A 23,702-nucleotide genomic window follows, 5' to 3' on the forward strand; every position below is an offset into this window, starting at 1 on the left:
TCATGCTTTTTTGTGTTACCGGTAGATTTTGGGGAAAACTAACATGTATTAACTGTAGCAGATCTGTGTAGCATCTGATTTTTTTTGTACAGCTGCATAATTAATTGAGGGTTATTTATAATTCCCCAATATATTTGTTATTTAGTGTCATTCGGTAACATAACCACTTAACTATTGTTTCATTTTCGTTCTTACGTGTTAAACCACACAAGAAAGTTCTCTCTTCTGATGCTACTATTACTCACCAATGTCGCAGGCAATCGTAGGACTTACTGTGAAAGGAAGGTTTGTTTTTTAAGGTGGAATGTCAACACAATACAAAAGACTGGTACCATCCAATAACACATGTTCGTTGTTGTGTTTTCATTAACCTGACTAAAACAATGTTGTGTTTCTGAAAGGGGATTCCGCCCACTAATCACATGTGTCCACCTCTTCCCCTGCCTCCATCGTGCAGTGCCTTGTCTAGGGGGAAGGTAGCCCACAGTTCTACTTGTCCTGCCTGGTGGCATTAGTCCAATGGACGAGGCCATGGGCCAAATATATTACGTTTCATTAAAATAAAGAATTGTTCATTTCAAATCTTGTGGATGTCTCCTTCCTGAATTTGTAACAAAACCCACAAAATGTGGTGCTTGAAGTATTCTAGATTCACATATAAAACAAACCGGCTACTTTCTGTATTACCCCTTCTGATCTAGGATACCAACCACACATCTTGTGATTACAAACATCAAAACAGGAAAGAATAACAGCAGTGAACTAACAAAAGTGCAAGTAATTGGAACACTATAAGTGCAATAAAAGACAGACATAAAAAACAACAATAAACAACAAGACAACAGTAACAGTTAACATTCCCCCAGAACAACCCAAATGTCTCAGCATCCTTTCCGTGCTCATTATTGTATTCTACATCAAAACACCGGAGGAACATTTTTAAATACTTTGCTTCATTTCAGAAGAAAGTCGGCTCAGTCTGACAAACTTCAGCAAGTCCTCTCATAAATATTGAGACAGTGGAGCATGCCTGAATGATTAAACTTCTGTATGGATTTAAACAAGTCACGTTGCATTATGTTTCACGTCTGAGAACGAAGAATTCAGCGCAATCCCACATAACATGTTTTAAACACATCTATAGTGTCTATTAATACATTTGCGTGAGAAAATACTTTAATTGCACACACACACACAAAACAGTGTTACCAAAAAAAAAAAAACATGTGATGCATTTTACACCATAAAGTAACACATTATAGAGTGTCCTTATCATTGTGGTTTTTTTTAGTTTTTTTTTTTTTTATCAGTTTGTGCTTTAAACTTCTGCATTTGAAATTCTAAAGCTACATCATGTAACTAATCAACACTCTATGTCTTGTGCTGATGGAACAATAGAGGCCTATATATATATAGCTTTAAGATGGAAGTGAAATTTAAATAATGTAGTGTTACACGCAAGAGGCAGAAAACAGATAGACACTGGTTTCTTTTTCAAATCCTTTCTCTTATTTATCTGGACGATATCTCAGCACCCACCAGAGTCCACAGCTCTGCACAGCAGCACAGGATTCAACAGAGACAGGGACCATGACAACCGCAACACATCCCGCTGGACACAGCCCTCTGATAGACTTAGCGCCCCCTGTATGTAGATGAGGGGAGAGGGACACACACATCCATTAGTCCTCGGTAGCAAACTTCAGGCCAATGGGAACACACGCAGAATCGGGAATTACAGTACAAAAAAAATGCACAGATCGGTACAATAACTTTGCTGGAGGTATTGTAAGCTAGAGTATGTTTTCCTGGTCTTTGTGGTTGCAATTCTAAAGGTAATGAGCTGTGGTCCCTGGAGACACTTCAATAACAGCTCTACCATATGGAGCACGTCAGCTCCTTGTGTATTCCTAGTGGGACAATTTGCTTTTTTAATTGTATTTCCTCCAGCAACTTGGCAGCTTGCTTCTGTATTATTCTCTTAGCAGCTCAGCAGTGCCCATTTATTCTAAGGGAATGTCAACTGTATATATATAATGCTTTTTTGCAGGAGAATTCTGAAATTGTGACGCAGTTTATAGAAACCATGCAATTGCTATATTCTAAATTGAATGTGATGAAAAACAAGAAAGTAATTATTATTAGACGGTGCTATAGCTTTTTTTTTGAGGAGGATGTATCTTTTTTTAGGTGCCTTATTTTCCTAAATTTGTCACCCTGCATTAAATAATAACGTTACATTGTAGTAATGGAACCTTGTACAACACAATTGACCACATTTCTAGACTGTATAGCCATGCTAAAAAAATACAAGCTTACATTGTCGAAATATGTAAAATTAAAATTAAAAACTTGTTGCATAACACCTTTTTTTCATCGTGGTCATTTCTTTTTCATTTCTTTTTTTTTTTTTTTTACATTCCCAGTAAATATCGCCTATATATATATATATATATTTCATTTAGACTAACTCATGTTAGTTAAATTCTTATCAATGTCAGAAAACAATATTTGGAATTCAAAAATACCAATCATTCGTCTGTCAACCTGGAATCCTTGCTAGTCGATGACGTCACACCCTAAACAGCGGCGGCAACTGGAAGTGAGAGAGGTCAGTTTTGCGCTGCACTGTGCTCGTGTAATTTAAATATCTGAAACACTGCGTGGCTATTAAACACCATGCTCACATGCTCCTCCGAAGCACTGGGGATAAACAATATTTAGATTAGCCGCAGCAGTAGAAGTCTGTGCTTCAAAAGGTAAGAGAACAGAGTCTGTTTTATTTATATGCCAATTTGATAACGTGTTGCTGCTACTAACCGACAGCAAACATTTTTTTAAGTGGTTTTGTTTGACACCTTATTTCGGGACACAAAATAAACTTCAGTGGTTGTGTTACGTTTAGGTTTTTTGTTATTTGTATTTGTTTTTGTGATTGTTTTATGTCCAGTTTCTCTTAAATGAGAATATGCTTATTATTATTATTATTATTATTATTATTATTATTATTATTATTATTTATTTATTTATTTATTTATTTATTTATTTATTAGCAGACACCCTTATCCAGGGCGACTTACAACTGTTACAAATTCAAGTAAGATCAAAATAAAGAATACAGTAAATTATAAGTAAGAGCGAGTTTTGCTAAGAGCAGTTAAAACTTATAATAAATATTTGCATATATGAGTAAAGTCCAGAACAGGTAGTAAGTATGATAAATGGATGAGAATGATTTCAAATAAGAGCAGTTACAAAAAACGCGAGTATGGTTACCTATAAGAGTAAAATCAAATACAAGATATGGTAAGTAGTTATAGTTAGAATGTGGTAAGGTATGGAGCAGTTCAGTGCAAGTACAAGCTGATGCAAGTACTGGTACAATTGGGTGCCTTATAGTCCAGTATAGTCGAGAGTTTACAGATGCTGTCTGAACAGGTGTGTAATAAACACCTATGTGGCTAGTCTGTTCGTACACACTTGATTAATTCGAAGGCAGCATCAGGCTTCTAAGTTCTGGCAAATAATCAATTTTGGATCCATGTCTCATGTGAGCATTCAGCAAGGACTTGAAATAACCATTCCTCGAACATGGTAAACCATTCCTTTCAAATACACATATCCTACGAGTGTGTGTGTATATATATATATATATATATATATATATATATATATATATATATATATATTATATATACTGTCATGTTTACTGCTCACTTGTCCCACTGGTGTACAGTAATGTTGTTTTCAAGTCACAAATCTCTGTGGTATAAATAGGCCTTGCTACAGTTTTTCAGAGTGCTCCCAAAGGGCCTGTATGCTTTTAATCAGATTGTAAATGGGAATGAAACATGCCAGACTTCACTAATACAGTTATATCTGATATCTCAATATGGAGTGGGTCTAAAATGTAATACAGCGTACCTTTGATTTCAAAAGGTTAATTCCATTGAAACAGTGTTCTGTAGATACTGTTGTATAAATTGACAGGATTTTTTTTTTTTTTTTTTTTTTTTTTTTTTTACACCCATGTTATCTAATAAGAGCCTGGTCACAAGACTTACTAAAAGCTGAGCAGTTTATTTGTGTCAATGACAGTGAATGACCTTACATTTTGGAATCATGTTAAAAAATGTGTCTGTATTTAAAAAAAAAAAAAAAAAGGTTCCATTCTTTCACAGTACAAAAAGAATTCTGGAAGAAAATGAGTTGTGTTTTGTTCTGTGACTGACGTATCCTCCTGATTTCAACGGTTAGCAACTATTTACCTCCAGTTTACTGATTTGTCTCATTAGGATTGCAGATGTTCATGTATATATCTGTATATATACAGTATATATATATATATATAATGGGGTGTTTGTGTATATATATATATATTTTAGCTCAAAGAGCCAGTGTTTCGATATGTTGTACATATCTTTATATAATTGCATTCATTTAGTCATTTAATTATTTGATATATATGGTTTATTAAATCATACCAACTTCCTCTTAAACATCCTTGAAAATAAGCTGGGACTGACTTTTGGAACCTTGGCATCCTGTGAAGATATTTATAATGCGTAACATCTGTCTCCCAGACAGGAGACAAGCAGGGTATCTGTTTTCAAACATGCTCTGGAGCGCACAGAACTGGAATGCATTTCTGTGCTGAACTCTAACCCATGACCCTTGCAATTCATACATTGCAGCCATTCAGCCCTAAGAGAGTACAATGTTTTCTTCTTCCGAGATGAAGTGGTCATGGCATTACTTAAAAGCTTTTGTAGACAGTTAAGCTAAATGTGGATGAGTAATTAGGATAGGCATTGGTTAAGAAACAGTACGCAATTATAATAATAGGAATACAGTGTGTGGATATTTAATAACATTCAGATGTGCTGGTTTCCGCAGTGGAGGGTGTCTCTGGCTGACTGTATAAAGAACACACCACACACTTTGAATACAGGCAGCACTTCTCTTTATTACTTAGGATGAACATGCTACATTCGATCCACCCATTTGATCTATTGTATTTAAATCATTAGTCTAAAAATACCTGTTCACGTACATCAAAGGTCAATATCAATAAATAATTTGAATGTAGACAATTACAATGACTTACTGTAGCATATGACCCAACTAAACTTTTAGTTAAAATTGTAAATTCAATTTGAGCTTCTTTTCTTTGTTCAGCTATCGTGTTAATGTTTTTTTTTTATTATTATTATTATTTCAAAATGTGCCTTTTAAAAATGTATTAGCAAATAATAAAAAGCCCTACTGTTGACATTGTGCTCTTTTGGAAACTGTTCATTTGAAAATAATTTTCTCTGTAAAGTTTTCTCTGTAAATGGTATGACTACAGCTTCCTGTTTTTCTTGTCACAGAACGAACGATGAATTACGTAGTGCCATTTCTGTTTAAAAACTCAATTGTTTTTGTGTTTTTTTAAAGGCTTAATCTTAGTTTAGAGTCCTTCAGGCAGCGTGTATACTTTAAGCAGTAATGCATTGGTTCATGTTGATCATCTTCACTGTTTTGTTTCTGAAATGTGGGTAGCCATGTAAAGCTGAAAAGAATTGTCCCCACTGCTACTGAGATGATTTCTTCTACTGTCTTACTTTAGACAACTGCTTTGTCCATAGAGACAAAAAATGGAAAGAATCCAGTAACCGTTTATGTCTGCATTTATAGCACGACTTTTTGAATAACGTGTGAAAACATGTGTCAGAAAAAGACTACTTTTTACATTCTTAACAATTTTGTTCTGGTTAATAGTGTTGCCTCTGCCAAACGATGGAAAATATAGATGTTTTGTGGCCTTCAAAAAAATAGATCACCATATATCATCGCTCATTTACATGTTGACTGTTATCATACATTTTTGTTCCACAAATTGCCAACTCCTTATAAAAAAAAAATCAAATACTATAGTACCATTATTATTTCTAAGCGGACACCCTTATCCAGGGCGACTTACAATTGTTACAAGATATCACATTATTTTTACATACAATTACCCATTTATACAGTTGGGTTTTTATTGGAGCAATATAGGTAAAGTACCTTGCTCAAGGGTACAGCAGCAGTGTCCCCCTCCGGGGATTGAACCCACGACCCTCCGGTCAAGAGTCCAGAGCTCTAACCGCTACTCCACACTGCTGCCCATCCAAAAAATGCTAATATACTATAGCATGTACTGCAGTAAAGTATAGGAAACACTAGTTTTTAGCACAGTACTATTTTTTATACAGGAGTGTTTGTGTAGGTCAGGTGTAAGATTTCAACCCTTGCTAAGTAAGCAACTAGGCAATTTGCATGGCTAGTGCTGCTCCTGTAGTGTCTGTGCACAGCGAGCCGGCTCTATTCACAGTGAGTGTCAAGTACTCTAGCAAGCCTTTCATTTTTCAAAACCACAGGATCTGGGATTGGCGGGTGGCATGTGTGGAGTGCCGAGCTGGGGAGCCGAGCTCGGGTTGCAGCGGTTAGCAGGCAGCCTCTCTGGTCTGGGGTTGTTCTCATGGAATCAAGCTTTTGTTGTTTCATGAGACGTGGTATTTATTTAGCATTCCAGGAGGCTTTCATTTTCCTGTGGGTGTGTTCCTCCTATTAAACACTGTCATGCCTTTGTAGTGAATTCCCCTGAAGTATGCCAACAATACAGACTCAATCTTTTTCTATTTTCCAGTCCATACAACAGCTTTCTTTTCTTTTAATCTTGGCCTCTGCATTCTGATTCAGTCGCTAGGGTTGGGCTGGTGAAAAAAAAAAAAAAAAGCAGCTGAGGAATTTCGACACCTACACCCTGACCTCTGTGCCTGTCACCCTTGAAATGTCTCCGTCAGATTGATATAAGTGGGAATAGACCACCTGAGCAATAGACCAAACGGAAAACAGTGACTGCACTACCCCATTGAACTTCTGATAGTGAGATGTGCTTTAAAATACTGTAAGGATCTGTGTTTGCTTTGCACATGTATGCTAAACAAGTTCTGTTTTATAAGAACACCTGTATGACATTAATTTCGTAAGTAAAATTGTTTTTCAAAGTGAATTGTGTCCATATTGGTGGAATTAATTAAAGGAACATGGGATGTGTACGGATTTTTCAGCTGTGTGTGTGTGCAGCGAGTTTTGCAAGTATAGTGAGATATCAATACACTGCTCTTGGTGTTTCAAATAAAAGTTCTTGCAGCTGCATTCATCTGCAAAAATGTGGTCTCTTATTCAAATTATTTTTGCAATAAAAAATGACCTCTGTCTCTGTTTAAGTTCTTCAGGACCAAGTTGTTCCTTCATTTTTATCACAGCTTACACCACAAAAGTTTGCAGAGCTTTCACCCCCTTACAGGAACTGGAAACTCTGGGGCAGAAAGACATTCTGGTAACAGACACACTGGGGAGAACCGAAAAAGCAGAGAGTCTGCCATTTCTGGTCGACTTAAACCATTAACATTACTCTTTACATGGCATTTTACTGCCCCCTTAAGAAAAGCATTGAAATGTCTTGTTAAAATATTGGGCTGCCAAGTGGTAGCAAGCGCTAACTGAACCATCTTTTTTTGAACGAAAAGGTTAACAAAAGCACCTTCAACATGAAGTGATTTTTATCCACTGCTGTGACAGGTGAGTTAAGCAGCAGCAGCATAGGGTAGTCCAACTGTTTTATATGACAAGTGGAATATCTCCATTTAAAATCTTGTTATCCTGTGAAAACACAAAACACGTCCTCGTTTGGGTAAACAGATGTCACAAAGAATAGCGACAGAGGCATGTTGCCAAGCAGATTGTCTGGTTTGATGGAAGTCAGACTCGATTCAGTAGCAGCACTCACTGTTTTATTAATTAAAATCCAGGACCTTAAAACAGAAAAAACAACAAGCTTGTCATATAATGCATAACTGCAGGATGCATGCTGTGCCTGTAGACAGCCATCTCCATCCTAGTATGAAATGAAATCCGTTTCGGATTTCTGTTATCTTCTTGTACAATCAAGGCTTCCTGAAGTCTATACTGTGTGTTTTCTTTTTGGTTTTTGTTTTGTAGTTAGTTTAACAATGGATGTAGGAAAACCATAGCCTCCAAAACTGTTCTCTATTTTTGGGTAGAGGGGTTGTGGGAGAAGACAGAAAGAAACTGAGTGACAGCCAAAAAACATACACAGAACCCGTTCATCTACTTCACTCGCCAGTCAAAAAGCCAGAACGTGTGCTACTCAGAAATCCTGATCTTCCCCAGCCATAATAATACTGTATACAATAGAGATTTATACTCGCTGATCTGTTTTCCATGTTTTAGGAATACTGCAGACTCATATTTCAGATTTTCAGTTCTCTCTGGTGTATTGTCGGTCCCCTTTGGTTCATGGGTTGAGTTATGATAGAAAATTAAATAAAAGTCTCACTGCTGCTTTGTTTTGGGTAGCAAAGATATGGTATTGAATTCCACGTGAGCTGCTTCTATGTTTTTGTTCTAAGGAGCCTGAATAGAGCTCCTTCTGAAGTGACTGTCTTTTCTTTATCCTTGGGAATAACAAAGGAAGAATTCAAGGTGGCAGGACCGAAATAAACCATGTAGCAAGAATAGGAATTGTCTCATACCAAGCGATCGAACATGGCCATCCACAAAAATCCACAGGTGAATCAATCAATTCCACTATTGATCAGACTATATATAAATGCAATAGTACTATAGATCCACAAACCTGCTTAACCTAGGATTACATTTTAATTATGTTGCCGCTGTCCTTGCAGTTGCTTTTCAAAAGTACTGAATAGCACAGCAAACAACCACCATCATAAAGGTAAATGATGTTTTTTAGTTATTTTATAGTGTTATAATTGCCGTCAGCAGCTATCCAAGATTATTATTTTTTTACTGTAAATGAATGTGACTGCGGTTTGATCCCACTGGAGTTGCATCATGACAGTTAGACAGTATTTGTGATATCTGATGCATGTGAACAAGTTAAACTACAGACTGACAACAATACTTTGTATTTTTGTCAAATTCCTGAAGACGAACTGAACCTATTTTTAATAAGACAACATAGCCTCTACTCATCCACATAGCTGCCTGTCTGTCCTCAAAAAACACCATTCATTAACTATATTAGAGCATGGAAATGTAATTGGTGTCAACTGAAGCATTCATGTGGTGCTGTGGGTGCAGTGAGGGGACCAGCACTGTGTACTGAGCACTCAGGAAAAACAGAAAAATAAAGAACATCGAACATAAAAAAGCAGGAATCCCTGAGCCCCTGACCTGTTCCTCAGAAGCCGTGCCAAGCCAGTTTCCTGCTTGCTTATCCGTGAAGGCAGGGCTGTAATGTGGTTTCAGCATGTTACTTTTTTAGCATGCTGCTGAAAGGAAAAGAGAACACACACACAAGTCATCAATTACATCACAAGCACCTCACCCACTAGGCACTTCTCCTGGGGTATGTGACACTGGTACAATCTGTTGTGATCAGACGTTTAAATTGAACTTTGCGGCTCAGTGAAGGTAGACAAGTTTAGCTGGCTGTCTTTTTGTACAACTACACCTATGCGGTAACCTGCGCTAATGCAGTGTGCTGCGCTGTGTGTCTCTGCAGAGATGTGTGAGAGCCAGCAAAGCGTTTAAACCTACCTCTTGTGTATTTGACTGGGAAGGAACCTGGTACCTGAGGTCTTATAGCATTGAAAAAACATTACTTTTAATTATGCATTTTTTAGGCCTGTTTCATGTTTTTTTGTTTTTTTGTTTTCCAATTATTTTGCTAGGAATGCAAATTTAGTTTTTCTGTAAAACTGTTGAATAAAAAACGTGTTGTTTTTTTCCAATTGGGAAAAGGCTTCCTACTTCATTGGCAAACCACCATAGTCAGAGCTGCTTCAGCTGAAGCAAATTAAATTATTGTAATTCCTGCACAGGCTATGAATACTCTACAAAGCTAAAAATAAACAAAAAGGCAACGGATACTGCAAAAAGGAATATTGTTTCATTATTGTATAGGGTGTGCTTAAATCAAAGCAGCACGCATTTTACTCCGTCAGCTTTTTATAATAATGCCCCTTTGGCAGGGCAGAGACCTGCACATTTAAATAATGTATTGTTTGTTAGTTTTGTAAATATTGGGTTTGTTGTGTGGGGTTGTTGTTCTTGTGTGTGTGTGTGTGTGTATGGTGTATATTGGGTGTGTGGTGGTGGTTGGCAGGGATACGGTTAATAACGATCCCTGCCAGATACATGTGAGAATGTGGCCAGGTGTTGATTGATTGAATGATTAATTGTCAATCAACCCTGGCCACATGGTATATAAGGGAGCTACACAGCTCCATTGGGAGGATCTGCCTGGGAGAGGGGAGACCACATGGAAGGTCTGTTTGGTGGCTTTGTCTTTTCTTTGTTTTCTTAAGTTGGTGAAGGCTTTGCTCGGCCTGACTCTTTGTTTGATTTGTAGTTTTGCGTAAGCTTTTTGTTTGGCCCTGTGCCTATTTGTTTTGTGTTTTTGTTTTATTTTTGTTTAAGAAACATGCACCCCAGTGCTTGAAACCTGCAGTTACTGTCTCTGAGTCTCTATCCACCCAGCCATCCTGTCACAGCCCCCCAAAAAAGTAACAGGGTCTTGTGCCTGTTAGATCATTTATGGCTTACACGGCTTCTCAACTCAGCACTGTTCTTAATAGGGATCAGAAGGAAAAGGATTGAAATATAGAACAGGCTGTAATGCTATTGAGAAGTTCACCGTGAAGAGAAGCGACCGGAATCTGGCGTTTGGCCTGGTCTCTGAGCACTGTTTCAACTCGTGTCATGGAGCTGAGGCCCACAGGATGGTGTTTCCGTGTTTTGTTTTCTGGGACGCTGTACCGGATTCGCTCAGTAGTGTGATCAGGGATGGAGCTGTGATGAGTAATCGCAGCACAAATAGGAACTGGACTGGAAGCCTCAGAATGACACGCAGAGTCAAGTTTCAAAAGAAATAGAGCAACCGCATTTATTTGCAAACACAGACAAAAAAAAACTGTGCATAAAACAAAGATGTACTGTCACTTTAAAATACACTATTTACTATTGACAGGTCCTGAGAGGAGCACTTATTTATAAGTCCTGGTCCTTTAAATACCGCAGTCCTGTGCTTGACCAGTGCTTTGCAACCGAAAGGCAGGAAACCGCTCTGCTTAGTCTGCCGAAAAACACTGAAAAGTTAAGACTTTTATCCAGCACTGGTACGCTCTCTCTCCTCGGTCCCAGGAACACTGTCCTGACCGGTGGAGAGGCTGCCCCCTTTGTACACCTTGGCTCCGCCCCGTACCTATTTACCTGGGCTTTGAACCGGGTGTACCTCGTTTCCCTCCACCAGCCTCCTAGCAAACTGACTCCTTGAGAATGTTAATCCCATAGTCGCCAGCGCCTGTTGGATGGACAGGTGCCCCATGTTCCCCCTGCTGGTGGGAGGTACAGGGAATTAATGTGCCCTGTCACAACTGGGACAACTGATTATATTTATTTTATTAACTGGCATTCCACGTTCTACAATTTTCATTGCTCCTTTTTATGATGTCACAACAGCTGCTCAGTTGTCAAACCAGCTACCAGCTTTCCGCATGATGCCATAGAGCCTATTACTATAAATAAGACTATTACATAGAAGTTTAAGCCATTTCAGGTTTTAATACGAGATTAATCAGTCAAGCCTGACCTTAAATGGATAAATTGCATAGGTCACCAGCTTGGGTATATTAAGCTCAGAGTAAAAAACTAAAAGTAACCAATATTTTATTTTGGAAATTCGTATGGGACAGTGCTGATATTTTGAACTGCAGACGGTTGCTGTCAGTCAGGATTTACCTATTACTTTCTCATTCAGAAATCACAATTGGCGGTGGAAGAGGGGGACCCATTATGACGGTATCGTCTCACTTACAGTCTGCCCTTTAGATTCAAGTTGCATCGTTGTATCCTTCTTCAGTGGCTGAATATACAGTTCTATGACTCTCCATCTCTCATAAAGAGTAATTATACAGTGCTGTCCATTGATTTATCCCGGCTTCTTTGCATCCAATTACCCTTCCTCTGAATTATATAACCAATGATATTTTGCTATGCTCACATGGGCGGTGTATTAATGAGGGTATATACTGTATGGTATAAAATGCCTGGTGGCTCTCGGCCTTGGCAGTGAATAATTAATAAGTCAAGTGTCTACACTTGGCACTGCTGCGGTCCAGACTGCTGCCTGCACTGCCAAAACCTGCAAGCTAGCTGTCAGCAGTGGCACCCTTGGAAACATCAGCATATTCCTGCTCCTGCTTCTGTGTGCTAACAGTGCATCATAATACAAGGGTACTCTTAACTGTGCAAGTTATGAAAACACTAAATGGTGTCTTGTAATGAACTCTCTAACCCCCCCCCCTTAAATAACATATCCTAAATTGACACTACTGTGTGCGTTATACAGTTATATCTATCAATAAATATATATATATATATATATATATATATATATATATATATATATATATATATATATATATATGTGTGTATATATATATATATATATATATATATATATATATATATATATATATATATATATATTATATAATATTATTATTATTAGTAGTAGTATGTTGGTAAACTACATCTTAATAAAATGATGAGAACATAAATGATTAATTACACATTGACCCAATTTGACAAAGTTTTGAGAACAATCAGCAAAAACTGGATGAGCCTAATGGCCCCCATTGTTTCAATATATTCTTATGTTCTTATGTACCTGTTAGGCGCTGGCTTAGAGTTCTGCTGGAGCCCCAGGTACGGTACAGAGAGCTTGGTTGATGCCGTCATGTTTACATTTTTCACTGACAGTCATATATCATTGTGATTTACTGATGATTCAAATTGCTTGGCTTTAATCTGGGAAATGAAGAAAGGGAGCTGGAGTTTTTTTTTCTACTTTTATGTATTTATTACCGTACCAAACATATCCTTTTCATCGCTGCCAGTAGTGGCAGAAGCACACCTGTTTGGCTCATAGATTGAAAGTTTGTAAAATGAGAAATCGACAAACAACCTAACCTGAGAGGATATAGCACAGGGAGTGTTTTTGTACCAGGAAGCTATGGAAGCTTTTATTTCAGTAGTTTTCTCTTTGAAATATCATCATTAAAGAACAAATACCATAAAAAGTATTCAAGTAAAAAAGATTTTCAACATCAGAACGGGAGGACCATAATATAGCTAGTGCTAATGGGAGGTAAGACACAGATCCATTAATGACTTGGTGCATGTGACTTGGTGTTATTTTTAAAAAGCTGTGAAAATAATCATGCTTACAGCTCTATTTTCTATTTTAGAAATGAACAAATGTTGTAAGCTTTACACTGGAGCAAACTCTTAGTAAATCCGTACCATGCCATTCTAAAAAGGGGTTGCGCGCTGAAAGTTTACAGAACCCTTGCACGCACCCCTCCGGCCACGCAGTGCCACAGGAATAGATGACACAGTCCATCTTTTCATGGGCACCAGATACAGTGCTTTGCTTGGGTGGAAATAAGACCCCCCTCCCGATCCACACCAGACCAGAATTTCTTTTTACGATGTACGGGTGACACTTTCCACGTGCCTTTGAACTCACCGATGGAGCCCGACGAGACTAAAATAGCAGGCATCTCACTTACAGGGACCATCTTTGAGCATGACGAAGGCGCTCCCAAGCAGTGAGAAAGAAAAAAAAGCCCTCGATGTTGCTGACACCTGCTCGGCCATGATCACTTATAAATGTGTGTATGCTGTTAAGTAGCTCTAAAGGCTCAGTTCCTGTTTTCTGTATTTACTCAGCGTGGATCCTCTCTGTATTTATAGAAAGGTTTCCAAAGGAGAAGATAGCACAGTCTATGGGATTGATGCTTATTGTGTTGATGTATAGCTGCATCTTGCTGGGATTATTTGTTGAATCGACTTGGGACATGGACTGTTGCAATCACCAACGTGGAATTTGTTGAGTGACCCTGACTTTGACCTCCTATGATCTCCTGTCTGGAACCTATCCTGGAGGTGAATGGACTGAGGTGGGTAAACCACTGTACAGTTTAGTTGGACTGCACTGTAATTGTCTGCTGCAGACAATAGGATCAGTGCTAGTGTTACAACCAATGAAGTGCAAATAGTTGCAGAGTGGATAATCTGTGTCTTACTATGCTCCTTAAACTACGTGTTCAGCACGGGATAAGCGCTGACCAATTAAAAAACTTCCCGTAGGATTTCTGTCCAATGTGTCTCTTGGCTCCCTTGTTTTTTTTTTTCATTTGACCTCACCTCTTTGTGTCTGGAGCACTCTACACTTTGCGGCACACATTGGTTCTGGCTAAAATTAACTTGATATCTCTGTCAGCTGATCCATGGCTCCTAGCGTTACTAATCACAGGCTCCACGGCAACTGGCCGCTGGATTCTTTCTGATTAGCTTGGTTTATTATGAGCAACTTCTAGAGGGCCACCCATTGAATCTTTTCAAAAGCTGCCAAAGACACAAAAACAATTCAGAGGGGCTGGTCATTGGAAGACAAAGACATGAGCCAGAATCAAATGAAAATAAGTCTTTGTTTGTGTGAGAGTGATTTCTGCTTTTTTGGCCATCTTACTTTCCTCTTTTAAAGCACTGTGTAATCAGATACAGATTATGTATCTGTCCTGTAAGTTTCCTGTGCGTGTTCTTGTATCTTCATTCTTTAAAGTATGTGGAGGGTCTATCAGTAGTGTAATACACAACATACAAAGAAAACACTGCCTTGGTCCTTGCAAATAAACATGGTATAAGATGTTGTTTTATGCATGACACTGTTTTTTTTGACAGCGTATTTAGGTGTAAGCTTAAGGGTTAATATAAATCTACTAAATGAGAAAGACGGGCTAATGTTTGCTGCACAAATGATGCGGATATGCACCTAGGGAGAGAGGCATTCTGTGTCAAATTATATATGAGACATGTCACATTGGACCTGTTTGCTTTAACTCTTCCTAACACCAAGGGCTCATATCGTTGACTCTGGAATGCAGTACAGTAGTAGCATGACTGATCCCCTGAAATCCCACAATTAAGAACATATTAGTGATTAGCACATTGTTGGCTTTGCTGGGACAGTGTATGGTTGTAAAAGCTCTGCTGTGTAAATTTTTTTTTTTTTTTTTTTGAGGGGAAAAAGCATAAAGCTTTTAAAACTAACTTACTAACTGACATTAACAAATGTAGTTCATGTTTTGTTACAAAACATTTCATGCATTCTCTAACTTACCAGCAGCCAGTTATCTGATTCAGCACAGTATTCACAGCTCCTGCAGTACTAGAGCGTGTTCTTTTTCTTTGTAGAGCTTTGAGAAGTGGTCCACCCTCCTGAAGACAAGCAGGCAGCTTTTTTTAGTTCCCTTGTTTCCTGTTTTTTAGTGATGGATTCTTCTTGCACTGGAAGGGCGTGCCGTTGTCCCGGGCATCCAAAGCCTCGCTGCTACATCAGCACATGTTGGCTTGCTGCCTTGGTGTTATTTTATGATGATCTTTATTAAAGGAATTTGCATATCCATATTGTGTAAAGTTATAAAGACGTCTGGAAACAACACTTAAATAATCTATTCATGGGTGCTGTTTCAGACATCTAACGTCAAAGCAAAAAAGTAATACTTAAATGATCGTGATAATTGCTTGCTAAGTAGCACATAAGTGCACTCGCTGCAGGGACTTGTAAGTAATTTGACCACCCATGTACCACACAACCTCGTCCACAACAAAACAAAGGCAAGTTTCAAGCCACAGTTATTTATAATTTAATCTTTTCTGCCTTTTTTCTTCTGTTATTCAAAGGCACAGTTACTCTCTTATAAAAAAAAAGACAGCACTTGATTTTTCCATGTTGCAGCATGCAAAAGATTTGTAGCCAGATTGCTGCCTAGTATTTCTAAAGCAGAATATTTATGATGAAGAAAACCTAATCCTTGGTATATTTTAATTCATGGTCACAAATCTTTAAAATATGCATTGCAGTGTGCTGCAGGTGTTCGGTGAAATCATCAAGTTGCTTCCTGTTAGATCGTCCCTGATCTGCAGGATTTGGATGTCAAGCACAGTACAGTTTGAGTGTGTTTAGCACAGGCTGTGGCTGAAAAGAAACAGCTGGGGTGATTATTTTTCTTCTTTATCTGAAGTAGCTCTTTTGAAAGAAGACTGCAGCCCACCTCCGATGGGAAAAAGTACTAGTTTGATATTGAATCATGAACAGTCAGGAACCTTTTCAATAATTTCTTCGATCAAATCAGTTTTAAATATTATTTTAATACCTTATGAGTTACAGTAAAGCCTTGTGAATTGTACTGTATTTAGACAGTATGTACAGTCCTTGTACTGTCTAACTTGAGAATGATATGGTTAAATATTATATTTTTTTTCAGTAGAAACAGCTAATTAAAAATGCTCCTCTAATGATATAAATTTGCTCACCAGATGATTCATTTTTCATTTTTCCGGCTTATCGTCTCAGGAAAGGAAACTCTGACAGCTATTCCGCAGTGGTGTTCCTGCTTTGTTAATTAGCAGAGGAGGGAAAGTTAACTAGCCTGTAATATTCAGGAATGCTTGGCTTAGCTATGCTGTAACTTGGTTCACGATTTCAAGAGTTTAATAGCGGAGTTAAGAGCCATGTAGCATGACGTGTGTATTTTGGAAATGCAGTTCCAGCGACTTTTATTTATTAACATTCATTTTCTGCCAATGCCACCTCACAGTCCAACATGATTCAAACGCTAGGAACTGCATCACAGTGTAGACACAAATAAAAGACCCCCCCTCAGCTTGAGAGTCTGGGTTCTTGTCGTTTGTGACAGTCAAGGCTGTAGAGGCTTTTCTGTCTGGGTTATTAGAATTAGGGAGGCTTATTAAGGGCTGTTTTTTGTGTTTCACTCTTTCTGCTGAATTAGACTTTTGAGACATGCCCTAAAACCTACCCTGACAGACGAGGTGAATGTTTACATTGCAGCATAACAGAAATCATTTGAGCAAGTTAATCACAGCATTCCGCTGCAGAATCTGTTCTGCACATCACTGCCATCTGGCCAGACCGGATCTGCGATGAGATAAAACAGGTCATACAACTAGAGAAGGAAGTCTCAATAAGATTGGAGCAGAAGAAATCATGGGGGAGGAAGAGGATGTTAAGATATGTTTTGGCCCAATAATTCACTTAACTTTATAGTTTGATGAAAAAAGAAATATTGCTTCATTTCCGTTCTCATCTATTTCATGTTGTGGTTGAATTTTTTCCTGGATTCCAAAAAAAAAAATCCTTCAAGAAGGTGAATTTTTTTATAAATATGTTTAACTTAAATTATTTACCAGTTCAGAAACATAAATCTCTGCGTTATATATTGTGCTGTATAGAGCCCTAAAATACAGTAACTAAGCAACATGAGTTGATCTGTCAGGCTGATGTGTAGAGAATCCTGAAACATGTCTTGTTTTCAATTGAAGAAGACATAGCCTTGAGCTTTACCGTACAATGCGTTTTGCATTCAGACAAATTAAGTTTGAAAGAGTATAAGTACCCATTGGTCCCATGAGCTTCCTTCTGTAATGGAAACTAGCTAAACTTGTTGATCCACTGGTAATGTATTATTATCCAACAAAACAAACACATCAACATGTTTACATAACTTCAGTTGAACTTGGTGGTATAGCTGACCCCTGCTGATTTGTTTAGTGACACTGTTTTATTGGTGCAAGCTGTTTATTTGTAAATGGTTATCAGTGTTCAGATAACCACCAGCAAATAAACAACAGAAGGGGTGTGTTTATCTAGAGACAGGTTTTCAGCTGACCTCTGTAGAGTTACTCATTATTATACAACCCATCCCAAACAGAACCCCAACAATAGTATCTTTTCTCTGGCACGACAGATGACGTACATATTCTCGCCACATCAATTACAGATATTATAAACTGCGGGTGTTAAAAGTTACCCGTGTTAAACATTTCGAATTGTTCCTAAAAGTTGAAATGTCATGTCATGCCTGTGAAGTGTGTATGTTAGCCTTGTTTATACAGTAGAAGCCGATGTACAGTGTTTTTCATATTTAAGCAATATGAATATTTATTGTTTTCCATACACACATACATGCTGTACACACGTGCTCCTGTCACACAGAAATGTTATAGTGATTTATGTTTTAAAAATAGATAACAGGCTTCTTATGCTTGTTTTTTCTGATTGATTGCAAAGAGAAAGTATAAATGCTTTAAGATGTTTCTAAACGGTTACACATTTTTAAACAGTTGAAAGGTTAGCAAAATCTAACAACCCTAAAAGTAGTACGTCATTCATTCATTCATTCATTCATTCATTCATTCATTCGTGTTCTATATTTCCCCTGCCTATAGTACGTCACTACTTTTGTTGTGTGTCAGCTAGGAGGGAATTTCTGATTGGTTGGCACATCTAAGTGTATCGGAATAATGAGTCCCCTGGGGAGGAAGTGAGTTCCGTTTGAGAGCAAAGCCGATGATTAAACACTTCAGATCAAAAACTTTGAAGCCAGTGCTGGAGATGCCATCCAAACTCCAGTTAGCCTGAGCCCCCTGCCACCCACATCCCCAATTGACATGTGGTTGTTTCAGTCATGACAGATTATACTTTCGAATCATTCAAAGCACATCCAGGGCAGGAGCAGGCTTAGAGGAGGCTTCAGGCTACATCTTCATCAAAAACCCTGATCTGGAATTCATAAGTGTTTACGGTGGGTAAAATGAAACCAGGTTTTAAATCCTAAAGTTTATGACGCTCAGACAGATGGAAGGTGGATTGAATACACAAACTACATCAGAAACCCCTAGGCGGAATACTGTTTCTAAAAAATAATGTTGGTTTTCTTTAAGAGCTCATACTTCTTACTCTGGCAAGTATTTGAAGTGGATTCATTGTGAAGCAGGAAAACTATAACCTGCTTTTTATCACCCTGAAATTGAAGTTGTTTTAAGCACAGACACAAAAGGTGGAGCAATTTCCTCAAAACGCTTCCTAAAAAAAAACAAAATTGCAGAACTTCTTTACCCAATAGCCTGATTTATTAGCTGTATTATTATTCACCTCAAGTCTGCATTGACCACTTCAGTGCATAACATGTAGATTTATCCAAATAACTATTTTTTTTTAATTAAACAACTATATTTAGATGAAGAAAAGTGCAGATGTTAATATGTAATATTCATGCAGGAAAATAATTAACCAGATGTATCACAAAATTGAAAGTACATACAGTGCCTGTAATATCTTATTCTGCCTATCTAGAAAGTAAATGAAGAAACAGAGGACGAATGAGAAGGTGGTGGCGAGAAGGATCAAACTGTTTAACAGAGTGGCTAATTTCCAGTCCTTTTCCAGGGGAAACTGGTACAATTCACAAACGATTGTCTTTTGCCTATGGAAAGGCTGCAAGGTTTGACGAGTCAAGCCTGCCATACTGTGTAGTGCTAATGGCAGGGCTGTACTGTAATTCAAAGAGAACCCTCGTCACCCAGCGCTGGCACCAGTGACGAGTTCAAGATCAGAATTGATTTGCGACCGTCTGCCAGTTGGCAAGGAGTCAGAGAGCAAGGGATTACTTTGGCGAAGGGGTGGGAGCGTGCCTGATTTCCGAGAGTATATCACCAGTTCAAGTCCTCTCTGTACATCACAGACCTGGGATTTTTTCTTGAGTTGGCAGTGGTTTTGGAGTGGGTGTGGAAGGGGGTCACTCATTCCAGTGTGTACCACAGTGTCAAACCCTAATTAATCCAGCCTGCTCTCCCAATAGGCTGTGGCCACTTTGATCCCACTGCTTTGTAATTAGATGACGGCAGCTAATGAATCATTAGACATAACAGACATGTTTAACTCCACAGAAGTTAACAATGAATTCCGAAAATATTAGTTTTGGCTTAGATAGGCATGTTCTCCCTTTTTTGTTTTGGCTTCAATAAAGATTAGATTTTTCATATGCTAAAGACACTACAGTATATGTACAGTAGTGCTCGTTGTTTAAATACTAGCCTATAGACTACTTGTGTGATCTAACGTTTCTGTGTAACAGCTGTAAGTTTTACATAGGAAACTATAAAGACAAGATGGGTAAACCCCCAGCCAATCTGGACCCCCCCAATCAGCTCAGTGCTGGGCGAGCACCTACTGCTCAATTGGTTGCCCAGCAACGTGTCTCCTGTTCTGCCTCCCGGCTGCACACATTTCCGCAAGACCCAACGACAGGGCTCTCCCCGTCACACACTTCTATACATTTAATTTCTTCTAGTAATCCGCTTTAGTGAAAGCATTTTAGGATTGCAATGCATCATGAATCATAGTAGGGCAGGTTTTCCAGAGAGCGTCAGTCTATTTCAGAGCAATGACTGACCGTCTGGGTTCAGAGTTAAACAAAGGTTTCCATATGTAGGCTGATCTGATAAGCTATTTTTTTCTTGCCTTGTGTAGGGATGCACATTTTCTGTGTTATGTTTCTTATGTAGTAGTCCTTCCATTCATGAGTGGTATCAAATTTTATAAAGAAAAAGAACAAAAAACACTATGCAGTTAAAGAAAGAGGGGTTAGTGTCTGCACAGAGCACTGTTACTGAACAGTCCACTGGCTGGAAAGTTTAATATACTGTTATGAAGCTGTGACAGTTTTGCTGTTGCCCAGCTAATAACACCGTGTAACAATTTTTTTTTTTTTTTTGTTCCTTGGTAGTAAGTGTTATTTCCTAATTGCTTATGCCTCAAAAGTATAGAAAATGGCTATTATTCCCCACAAACTTTGCTTTTGTGACCAGGACAGTGATATTTTGAAATTTACCTATTTTCCAGAACATTCCAGATAGATTCAGTGCTGAGTAAACTTGGAGTAACTTCTAGAACTTTCTAGAACTTTCCAGTAATATAAATAGTTGTATAAATACAGGGGCCTTAAGCCCACCAGTTCAGTTTAGTTCCAGCTGCCTAAGTGGATACATATCTGCATTTTTCTGAGATGGCATCAAGGTCATAGGAGACTTAAAAATGGTGGCATTCCTGATGGGTCTCCAAGGCGGTTTTACCAAGTTTCCCTGCTATCTTTGCCTTTGGGACAGCAGGGACACCAAGGCGCACTACCACAGGCGGGACTGGCCACAGCGGACCGAGTTCTCTGTGGGGAGGAACAACGTCAAGTGGGAGCCACTGGTGGACCCCCGGAAGGTGCTGATGCCACCACTGCACATCAAATTGGGCCTTATGAAACAATTTGTCAGAGCTCTAGATAAGGAGTCGGCAGCCTTCAAGTACCTTCAAGACTTCTTCCCTAAGCTGTCTGAGGCAAAGGTCAAAGCCGGTGTCTTCGTCGGACCAAAGATAAAGAAGATCCTGGAGTGCAATGAATTCCCCAAGAAGCTCACTAGTAAGGAGAAAGCGGCTTGGAACAGCTTTGTCGCAGTGGTTCGGGGCTTCCTGGGCAATCACAAGGCCGAAAACTATGTGGAGCTGGTTGAGACTCTGGTGAAGAACTACGGCACAATGGGCTGTAGGATGTCCCTCAAAGTCCATATCCTTGATGCTCATCTTGATAAATTCAAGGAGAGCATGGGAGCGTACTCGGAGGAGCAAGGCGAGCGCTTCCACCAGGATATACTGGACTTTGAACGCCGCTACCAAGGACAGTATAATGAGAACATGATGGGAGACTACTTTTGGGGGCTGATTCGTGAAAGTGATTTACAGTATAATCGTAAATCTCGAAAAACTACTCACTTCTAAATCTTTTGTAGTCATTTTTGTATTACTTTAGTATAAATACATGTTAATTTGGATTTATATGTTGTTTTTTTCTGACTTTATGTGAACGAAAAGACACAAATTCGCCCGTTTTCTCATTGGAAATAGGTAAATTTCAAAATATCACTGTCCTGGTCACAAAAGCAAAGTTTGTGGGGAATAATAGCCATTTTCTATACTTTTGAGGCATAAGCAATTAGGAAATAACACTTACTACCCAGGAACAAAAATTGTGTTACATAGTGTAATAATTGTACAGTAGCAGAGAGGTTTCGAACCTTAGAAGAGATTAAATTTAGGTCTACTTTTACTGTTTCTGCAAAATAAAAACTAATAAAAAAGAACTGTCCATGCAGAAATTAGTTCCTCTGATTAGAAAGATACAGTACATGTATTCTGAGTTGACAATATTCTGCGTCAACCAATATTGAAACTTTCTCAATCAAAATCTAAACCGGTTGTACAGGGAGTTTAATCGGCACTCGTTTTAATGACCTACATTTCTAAAAGTCAAAAGAAAATGTAAAAGCACAATCAAGCCTGAAGCTTTGTTTTTGTAGCAGGCACCTGGGTGCGTGGGAACTATGTGGTGGGTTTAGAGGCAGCTGAACACCTCATACACAGAACACCAGCTGTAGTCTTCAGTAAGTTTTAATATAAAGTGCATTGTCCAGCTGAGATGCTGAGAATCCACAGCTTTTTTCGAGTGGGGTCCTGACCCAGTTGTATAGCGGAAGGCACAAATACAGTAAGGGAAGTGACTCTGTCCAAAAGGTCGCAATAGCAACTCTGTCTGGAAATAAATACTTCATGAGTTCCTTTTTTGGTCTGTTTATGTCACGTTGGTTTTGTAAAAGAGGCTAATCACTGCAGTATAGTAGTAATACTACTACTACTAATTAATAGTGCTGTTTTACAATGATTAATTGATTAGAAACAATGGACATTAACAGCTGTCTGCTGGCTTTTGCAATGACTGGCAGCTGCAGTTTTTGCATTTCTACAATCTATTGCATTGGGATAGATAAAAACCCATTCACCCCGCTGTGTTAAAATTGGCACTCGTCCCATTAATTGAATGATTTATTTTTAGGTAAGGTGGCTGTTTTAGGTAAGGTGGCTCCACATGGGAAGACCAACAATCAAAACAATGAATGACTACCCTTATAAACATTTACAAAACAAAATTACCCATGTACGTGCTTTTCATTGACTAAGAGTGACTTGCTTAACTACCTTATCCCGCCTGTAGAGGGGATCAGTGCTGTGACATTAAGTGCATTGCTCTGGCGAGGAGGAACCTCCTACACACAACAGAGCTTGTTTTTTTTTTAAATCCCTTGATTTCTTCATTATGTAAAGCAAGCACAGAACTGCAAAGCCTGGGACAGTGGTCCCTGATATTCATTAATCGGTTTAATTCCACCATGCTTTCCCCATTATTATACTATGCATTCACCATAGATTACCCTAGTGTATATTTCTTACGTGGATTTTGGCACTGGGACAAAACACAGTCCTACACAGAAACTGTGAGGATTGTTCTTCTTTGATTCATGCCACCACCAATGAGAATGTTTGGAATTCCCAGTGTCCGATAAGAGTAGGTCCGGAATTTGAATGAGGTGATCAGAAGAGATTACTACTTTGCTTTTCTGCTTGTTTTGACACACTGTGGTGAACACCCTATCCAATAAAAACTGTAGTTTGTTCCCTTCTCAAAACAAAATGATAGGACCATGTGCATACCAAAGCATTAACCGCTGTGCTAGGATTGCACCATTCTTTCTGTGAAGCAAAAAAAGTAATGTTACAGGCTAGCAAGAAATAACTAAGACCCTTATGGGACCTCTGGGATATCTGTTAAGTTTTTCAACACCTACTTTTTGTTTTCTTTTTTCAGAAAGAAATG

General features: G+C 38.5%; 1 protein-coding gene across 4 annotated transcripts in view; it reads left to right on the top strand.

The window, feature by feature from the left end:
• The first annotated feature begins 2,560 nt into the window (after positions 1-2,560).
• LOC117418366 (inactive rhomboid protein 1) overlaps positions 2,561-23,702 on the top strand; it is a 61,697-nt gene continuing 40,555 nt past the window's right edge. For 2 of the 4 annotated variants that reach the window (XM_034031325.3, XM_034031327.3), the window contains exon 1: positions 2,624-2,759. The gene's annotated coding sequence lies outside the window, so the exon portion shown is untranslated. The other 2 variants (XM_059035555.1, XM_059035556.1) reach the window with 2 other exon arrangements.

The sequence above is a fragment of the Acipenser ruthenus genome, chromosome 13, assembly GCF_902713425.1.
Source record: "Acipenser ruthenus chromosome 13, fAciRut3.2 maternal haplotype, whole genome shotgun sequence".
Taxonomy (NCBI): domain Eukaryota; kingdom Metazoa; phylum Chordata; class Actinopteri; order Acipenseriformes; family Acipenseridae; genus Acipenser; species Acipenser ruthenus.